The sequence below is a fragment of the Triticum urartu genome, chromosome 1A, assembly GCF_056163025.1.
Source record: "Triticum urartu cultivar PI428250 chromosome 1A, HENAU_Tu73, whole genome shotgun sequence".
Classification (NCBI taxonomy): domain Eukaryota; kingdom Viridiplantae; phylum Streptophyta; class Magnoliopsida; order Poales; family Poaceae; genus Triticum; species Triticum urartu.
Window position 1 is genome coordinate 199,842,552 of NC_141873.1, and position 8,901 is coordinate 199,851,452.

At 47.8% G+C, this 8,901-nt stretch overlaps 1 long non-coding RNA gene across 1 annotated transcript; it reads left to right on the top strand.

The window, feature by feature from the left end:
- Positions 1 to 1,795: 1,795 nt before the first annotated feature.
- On the top strand, positions 1,796 to 8,130 carry LOC125523731 (uncharacterized). Its single transcript, XR_015600003.1, has 3 exons — positions 1,796 to 2,783; positions 3,590 to 3,678; positions 7,684 to 8,130. It is a non-coding gene; the product is annotated as an uncharacterized LOC125523731 (long non-coding RNA).
- Positions 8,131 to 8,901: the final 771 nt, after the last annotated feature.

Consider the following 8,901-nt stretch of genomic DNA (forward strand, 5'->3'; position numbering starts at 1 on the left):
ATTGACATGACAATTGTATTAGTACTACCAAATTTCTCGTTCATTTGAAACACCATCCGTTGCCACTTTACTCCAAATTCGTCTTTCACAGCTAATAAAAAATATGGACAACATCACACACAGTTGTTTTCTCGGAACCGTTTGGGATGAAAATATCTGGGTCTATTTAAGTCTCCCTCCTTAAGCTTCAACGGCTCGTCTGATCCAGTCCCGGCAACCCCCGAATCCACGAATCCTGATCCCCATTCCCGCACCCCCTTCTTGCAAAGAAGACACCGTGGAAACACTTCGTGAAGGCTCGTATGATGGCCACGTCCCCCCGAGCGCCGCCACCTGCGCCGAGAGCGCGGCCGCCTATGCCGAGAGTGCCGCCGTATTCGCATTGAGTGCGGCCGCTTCCGCCGAGAGGGCAGCTGTAGTAGCCGAGACAGCTGCAGCTGCTACTGCGATGGCGGCTGCAAACGCCGAGAGCGCTCGAGCTGTCGTCCGTGCCGCCAATGTAACCCTGCCCCGGGTTGAGGCCATCCACGCCAAGATCGAGGATGCACACGCCAAGATATTCCAGACCACCTCGGACTCCAGAAAAGGCGGCGGTGGCCATGGAGCATGTGCTTCCTCATTAGGTCGTCGAGCGGGAGTTGGAGATGTAGGAGGCGGCGAAGATTGAGGAGTGCTGGGAGGAGGAGTTGCACATGGCCGAGGTCGAGGTAGAGAAGAGTCTGTCCATCAAGGAATCGGCGGTGGAGTACCAACGCGAGCTCTGGCGCAACCACTACTATAAGTACTACAACCTTGAGGGCGGCGCCGAGGATGAGGACGAGGACGAGGACGTGGTCGGCTTCAGCAGGGGGACACGGAGTCCACCAACGGCGGCATGTCGCCAGGACAAGTCATCGACGTCTCATCTCACACCGACTATGCATAGGCCGGCGCGGCGGCAGATTTGTTAAAATTATGCGTATTTATGCTTTGTTTTTAATGTTGGTCTTTTGTTAGAGCAATGTTGTAATGCCTCAAGACCGTTGTGCGAGGTGTCTTCTAGTTATTCGCTATTGTTGCCTTGTCATTCGCTTGCGTGTTGCATCTTGCCATGTCATCATGTGCATTGTACCATCATGTTTTCAAAACTTGCATCGATCCCGGCCTCCCCGTTCCTTCCGTTGTCCGTTCTGAGCCCAGGCACACTTGCACATGCCCATGGCACCTCCGAAATAGTATTTTATAAGTGGCCGGAAAATGTTCACTGAATGGGTTGAAAGTTGGCGTGAGATGTTGTTATGTTGTCAGTAGGCCGCCTGTCAACGGATAGTATTTCATCGCATTCGGAGTTCTTTTGATGCCCCAATGGATAACTATAGTGGCATTATAGCCGGTCTAACATCGGACGTTTTCGGTGTCCGGAAACAGTTGCCGGGTTGCACTCCTTCCCTCTCATCTCAGCCCAACCTCCTCTTCACAGCCCTAAGGCCCAACCCAACCCTCCTCACATCCGGAGCCATCCGATTGTGATCGGAGGGCCCCAAAACCCCTCCTAACCACCTGACCCCACCTTGCACAGTACTTAGACCCCTCGTGCGCGTTTGAAAGTTGTCCCGAACCCGACTCGGGCAGTCGTTACCGTTGGATTTGGATCATCCCCAAACATCTATAAAATATCTTCGTTTTATTTATTAGACTCCCTAGCCTATTTTTCCCGACCGTCCGATTTCGATCGAAGGGACGAATAGCCCTACCCAAATCAACTAGCTATATATAGTGGGCAACCCTAGTTCCTCGGCCTCATGTCCCATCCATCCTTTCCCATCACGCCACCGCCACCCACTCACCATCTCCATCGGGATCCTCCCAGATCCACCTCCCTGTCACCGAAGCCTCCGACCACTTCCCTCGTTTTCAGCGCTGCCCAATCCATCGATCCACCCAACCAGCAGCTCCTTCTCGTACCCGTACCCACTGCAGCCCACTCCTATCCGATCTAGCCGCCACCAACCTCCTTCGCCTCGTCCCAGCGGCGGACGTGGAGCTGGGACTCCCGCCAGACCTCCTCCCTGCCCGAGGCTGCTGCCTCCCCGACGTCTTCCTCAAGCAGGAGCTCACACCCAAGCTCCATCGCCACCCGTACCCCTCACCGGAGCAACACTAGCAGCTGCCCAGGCCTCTCCCTCATCCCTCTGCTTCCCCTTCCCTCCGCTCTCCATTCCCCTCTCTGACCCCTTGCTCTTCCTCTCTTGTCCTCGACAGGAACAACGACGCCAACGACGGCATGGCGCCCGGAGCTCGAGCTTGTCCGGCACCACCGTCTGGACCCATCTCCGGGGACTGGATCCGTGCTTTGTCATCTATACCAGTCGTCCACGTGTCGTCAGAGGACGCCCCGCACGCCAAGTTCGATGCCGCCGCTCCCCAGCATCATCCCGAGCGCATCATCCTGAGCGCCAAGTCGCCTCAACCGCATAGAGCCGTGCCTATTGACCGCATCCGCCAGATCCAATGGGAACCTCCGTCCCCACGTCGCCGTGCCCTGCATCCCGCGGCCAGCCGCACCAAGTCCCTCGTCCGGTCGTCCCTGCCGCCAAGTCCATCGCTGCCTGAACCTCCCTGGTTCGCCATGTCCCTTGTTGCGACCTCTGCTTCGTTGCATCGAGCGAGCGAGGGGAGCACCCGCGTTGACCGTGCCGCCAGCATGCCTGGGCCACCGCGTCGCCTTCACCTGCATCGGCCCAGCAGCGGCAAGGCCGTGCCAGGCCTGTGGGGCCTCTCCACCAGTCGGGCCGAGGCCCATGGTGAGGCCACCCCCGTGCGCCCTCCTGTTTTTCTTTTTTTCCCGTAGTTGGGTCAGAAATAAGATTCGGCCCATGTCCTTTTTTCCTACCTCTGCGATTTTGCTATTATTCCAGAGAGTGTAGTTTTACAAAAAAAACCTAGTCATCATGCATTTTATAACTCACCAACCGTGTATCAGATGTAAAAACTTCATATATGTAAAATGATTAGAATTTTGTCTAGTTTCATAATATGCAACTTTCATCCATGATTAAAATGTCTAAACTTGTTGTTTGTTTAAGTTTGCATAAATGCCATGTTAAAATGCTTCATTTCATAACTAAATAATCGTAGCTCCAAATTTAATAAACTTTATATGTAAATGTGGTAGAAAAATGCATAGATTTACATGGTGGCACTACTTTGCATGTTTAACAACTCTAAAATTGTGTATAGGGCAGAACAACACCCAATTTGAAATATGCACATGGGGTTTTTCCGGACTTGTTGCTTGTTGTTCCAGACTCATTTAAAATTACCAAGATATGTAGTTTTATTATGCTTCACCTGTTGCCATGTTTAATAACATTTAATATTGTTGGGTACATAAACGAGAGTGAACTAACTAATTGATGTGGTGTTTCATCAATATGCAACTCGTTGCATATTGAATTCCACTTAATTTGTAGTGTTGTTTGTGCACTTTGCCATGCCATGCTTATTTAAACCGGACATGCATCATCCTTCGTTGTGCATCATGTCATGTTTATGTGATGTATGTTTACCATGTTGTTTGCTTCTTTCCGGTGTTGCTTCTTCGGGTTAGTTCTGATAACGTCGCGTTTGTGAGGATCCGTTCAACTACGTCCGTTTGCCTTCTTCATGGACTCGTTCTTCTTCCTTGCGGGATTTCAGGCAAGATGATCATACCCTCGAAATCACTTCTATCTTTCCTTGCTAGTTGTTCATTCTATCGCTATGTCGTGCTACCTACCACTTGTTATATCATGCCTCCCATATTGCCATGTCAAGCCTCTAACCCACCTTCCTAGCAAACCGTTGTTTGGCTATGTTACCGCTCTTGCTCAGCCCCTCTTATAGCGTTGCTAGTTGCAGGTGAAGTTGAAGTTTGTTCCATGTTGGAACATGTATATGTTGGGATATCACAATATCTCTTATTTAATTAATGCATCTATATACTTGGTAAAGGGTGGAAGCCTCAGCCTTATGCCTGGTGTTTTGTTCCACTCTTGCCGCCCTAGTTTTTGTCATACCGGTGTTATGTTCCTTGATTTTGCAGTCCTAACGCAGTTGGGCGTTATGGGAACCCCTTGACGGTTTGCCTTGAATAAAACTCCTGCAGCAACCTTGGTTTTACATTTTCCTAAGAACCTATTACCTTTCCCTTGGGTTGCCAACCCGAGGGTCATCTTTCTTTTAACCCCTCGGGCCAGTGCTTCTCTAAGTGTTGGTCCAAACTGGGCGATGTCCGGCGCCATGTGGGCAACCAGGGTCTATGCCAAACAGACGTCTTGCCCATCCGGTGTGCCCTGAGAATGAGATATGTGCACCTCCTATCGGGATTTGTCGGCACATTCGGGTGGTCTTGCTAGTCTTGTTTTACCATTGTTGAAATGTCTTGTAATCGGGATTCCGAGACTGATCGGGTCTTTCCAGGAGAAGGAATATCCTTCGTTGACCGTGAGAGCTTGTGATGGGCTAAGTTGGGACACCCCTGCAGGGTATAAACTTTCGAGAGCTGTTCCCGTGGTTATGTGGCAGATGGGAATTTGTTAGTGTCCGGTTGTAGAGAACTTGACACTTGACTTAATTAAAATGAATCAACCGCGTGTGTTGTCATGTTGGTCTCTTTTAGGCGGAGTCAGGGAAGTGAACACGGTTCTTGTGTTATGGTTGTGCATAAGTAGTTTTAGGATCACTTCTTGATCACTTCATGATCGTTGTGTTGCTTCTCTTCTCGCTCTTATTTGCGTATGTTAGCCACCATATTTGCTTAGCGCTCGCTGCAGCTCCACCTCATTACCCTATGCTACCGATAAGCTTAAATAGTCTTGATCTAGAGGGGGTGAGATTGCTGAGTCCTCGTGACTCATAGATACTTCCAAACAGTTGCAGTTGCCGATGATACCAGTGCAAGTGATGCTACTGAGCTCAAGTGGGAGCTCAATGAAGATCTTGATCGTTGTGTTGTGTCTTTTCTGGTTGATCAGTAGTGGTGCCCAGTTTGGACGATCGGGGATCTAGCATTTGGGGTTGTCTTCTTTTATTTTGGTTTCGTAGTCGGGCCTTGTGATAGAGGCAAAGGTGTCCCGATGTTTCGATGAGATAGATATCTTTTTCTGTGGGAGTCGACTTTGACGATCCGACTACGAACGTGCGAAGACGTCGCGCCTTAGCAATCGCTAAACCAACTTCCAAGGGTTATTGACCACGCCGGAGCATGATCAACCTGACCACGAGGGTCTATTTCCTGCGAGCAAACGAAGAACTAGTAAGAAACTGAGATTGCAATCTGGATATTGCGAATAAAAGAGGAAAGCTTTATTAATGAAGGTGGGGTTCTGTGACGTCTTGGTCCGGTCGTTGGACACAAACGAAGGACGCGAAGTTGCAACTATGGCGAACTTTTAGTCTAAACAAAACCCAAAGTCTAAACGATGCCCTGAGGGCTGTATATACGGAGGAGAGAGGGGAAATTTCGTGGCCCTTGGTGGAGGGGTCCGAAACCAACCCTAACTCTTGTTTCCCCACATATACGGACTCTAAAAACAGCCTATACTTAAGTACATCGCAAATACATGGGCCTGGCCCAATAATAAGGTGACGCGGCACCTAGAATAGCCTCTGGACGAAATTTATGAAGTGGCATCTTGTATATTTCGTCCCGTGCTTCATGCACTCATTATGGTGGCTTCAGAGTCCTGGAATCATCACTTGTAACTCCGTTCTTGTTCCCCTTGCGCATGGCATCATCTCCATGCTTGAACTTGCTCCAAGGATCATCTTTCTTGTCCAAGCTAGGCCCTTCATTTGTAAACAAAACAAATGTATCCAATTTAGGCAGCATCATATTCTCATGAACATTAGAATCGTTACCAAGAAACGAAAGTACTTGATAATTCAATTGGCATGCGCGAGCTCTAGTAATTGGTCCAGTATGTATAGCAGCAGGGGCTGTGGGTGTAACAATGGTATTGATGTCCTCATCACCTTGATTGTACTCTGGATGATGTATGTTTAACTTGTTATTTGTGTGAAGTGACGATTGTCAGCCAACTCTTTATCCCTTTGTTATTGAGTACATGGGATTGTGTGAAGATTACCCCTCTTGTGACAAAACCACCATGCGGTTATGCCTCTAAGTCGTGCCTCGACACGTGAGATGTATAGCCGCATCATGGGTGTTACAAATGTTTTGGTCAACTGGCTCTGTTTAATTACTAGAATTGCTCGATTCAGTAAGTGTGGTATGTATGATGTACGCTCTTTTGTTTGCCCAAATTAGCTAGCGATGTTGAATTATGCAATGACGTACCCGGGGAAATTTCCACCAAAATTTGAATTATCAAACTCATCCCATGCGCGTAAAGGAGAAGAATAGTTTGCGATGCACACAATCATTCAAAGTGAAAGGTCCGGTGGCACCGCGTGCAAAATTTCCCTCCACATTTCCAAAATTTTGGCCTACCGCCAAAATATCTACCCCCGCCCCCCTTGCCCCTTCCCCACCCCCTTTTCTCCCTGACCACAAGTCACATTTCCCCTGTTTCCTCCTTCCTTCCTTGATAAGCTATAGCCGCTTCCTCGCTCTCGCCGTCTTGCATCCTACCACTGGGGTCGCCATGGTCTTCCTCAAAGACCTCTCCAGCGTTTCCGCCTCCGGCGACGACTCCTTGACCACCCGGGTATGCCTCTCTTCTCTCTCTCGGGCTATGACTTGGAATGCAGGATTTTTACCCGGCGGTCGATTTGAGTCATTTCTTCCTCTTGTCGCTCCCTAGGACCATCAATGGGAACGAATGGAATCGGGGTGGCTGAAGATCTATCTGCTCGTTGTCACCATCAATCGCCATGCATGAAGCTAGTTGTGTTTGATTCTGTGGACAGTGGGAGGAAGTTTCTGGCATGTGTAGAGCAGGTTAGATCCTCTTTCGTTGTTACAGATCATTTGTTAGATGTGATTCAAACCCTGTCACGGTCCCAACCCATTCACACCACACCTTCAACCAAACACATCCTAAGATAGTGTCACAGTTTGTACCTAGTATCTTAAATTGTTGCCATCTCATCAGCGGTGCCATTAGAAATTATTTGGCACCGCTTTAGCAGTTTGTGCAGCCAACTTTGGTCCACACATCCAAGCAGCCAAGCAGTAAAATACTAAATCTTTATGGCATGAAGGAACTGGGCATCGGAGCAACTATGTGCTCCGGAGTCTGGGTCCCTAAATTTTTTTTCCGCTGCATCGGCTCACCAGTGCAGGACAACGGTGCGAGATGTAGCAACAATTGTCTTGACCCCAGTTTTGGCATACATAGTGGCGACCTTAGTGCTATTAGTTTTATGTTACTAAATTTGTGCATGTACACACCTGTTAGTATCAATTTGCTGTCATCCAAAACACTGTCGCTATGTTGTTGCAGTTATATTTACCTTCCTCATAAAATGTTCAAGTTGTTATATATTGTACATGAGTAAGAACTTGAAGCTTCGTTGATGTTCTAGAATTTGGTTGTTGTCTCAGTACCAATTATTTCATTTGCACATTGATCTTTTTGAGAAGATATGTCATAATTAACATGTTTGTTCAGTTTATCAAAATAAGCATTGGTGATTTTCTATGTTGCTATAAACCCATTTCCCCTACAATTGTTATTGATCTAGTTTTAAATATTATAGGATGAATGGAAGTGTTCTTACTTGGAGTGGGTTGATCAAGAGTGGCCACAGTCTTTGAAGATGTGCCTAGAAAAGCTCTGGAGCATGTATGAGGAAAAGAACAGATGTAGGCTTAGAGAAACTGTTGTCAACGCTGAAGAATATTTGAAGATGCGGGATAAAAAGTTGAAGGTGGAGAATGACCTAAGATTTTTTAAATCAGACTTTGCTAAGATGGTGTTGGCAAAGGAGGAGGCACTTTCCTAGTTGGCCCGTGCAAAACAGGTTCTTACTGAACTGAAAGCAGAAGTGGATAAGACGAGCCTGGATGATCACGATTAGGGAAATGAATGTATTGTTATTATGAAGTTGAACTAGCTATATGTTGTACCGTGCTGTTTTCATGTAGCTACCGTACTGTGATGTTATAATATATTTATGTACCTGATATGAAATTGGCAAACAACTTTTCGATATGAAATGTGAATTTGCGTAATACTGGAATTATTAATTGTAAACTAATAAACCTGCTAAATGTGTCATGGACCTTTGCAAATGGTTCTAGCAGTAAATGCACTTGCAATGAATAGCCCAATGCCACACAGTTTTCTTCAGTAAATCGTGTGTGATATAGTTGATAAAAGCAAAAAGTTAACCAAGGCAGACCGTGTGTGATAGTTACACCTTTCACACACGAGCCTACAACTAAAACTGTGTGGGATGTACGTACAAACGGAAATGTTTTCCCTGGATTGACTGTGTGGGATGTACATAAGAACGAAAACGTATTCCTTGGATTGACTGTGTGTGATATACATACGAATGGAAATGTTTTTCTGGGATTCACCGTGTGGGATGTACATACCTGCGGAAATGATTTTCTCGGATTACAATGTGGGATGTACATACCTACGGAAATGATTGGGTTTCGATGCCTCACCCGATCGCACACGGCCCCAGTCTATCTCCCAAGAGGGCCTATCCCCGACGATTTCTGGGTTGTGTGGGAAAGACCACCCCCTATCGCCCACACTCACTTGGCGATGGTTCCAAATGCCGTCGCGGAAAGGGGTTCAAAACCGTTTGTTTAGCACCGACGCGCACCAGTGTATGGTCGATTCCACGCCCACATCTCCAACCACCGCATCTCGTACAACCCCAGACCAGACACACTCCCCGAGCATCAACACGAGCGTTCGACATCGTCATCCCTGAGCTAGAGCCCGGGGCCTGGCCCCG